A 252-nucleotide genomic window follows, 5' to 3' on the forward strand; every position below is an offset into this window, starting at 1 on the left:
ACCAGCAGCATTAAAAGGACACCTGCTCTTCCCTCCATCCCCCCCCCTTCGGAAGTATACATGTGTTATTCAAAGGGTAAAATAAGGCTGTTTGTAAAACTTTTCTATGAAGAAAAAAAAAAGTATAAAACGGGCAAAACCAATATTTATGATTTGTTGCAACACACAACCTCCAATATAAAAATGCAATATTTCGGAATTTATGTAAAAAAAAAAACAGATAAGCATGAAAAAACAGGAGATGATCTTGTG

The sequence above is a fragment of the Nanorana parkeri genome, unplaced genomic scaffold (genome assembly GCF_000935625.1).
Source record: "Nanorana parkeri isolate BGI_ZX_2015 unplaced genomic scaffold, ASM93562v1 scaffold10, whole genome shotgun sequence".
Taxonomy (NCBI): domain Eukaryota; kingdom Metazoa; phylum Chordata; class Amphibia; order Anura; family Dicroglossidae; genus Nanorana; species Nanorana parkeri.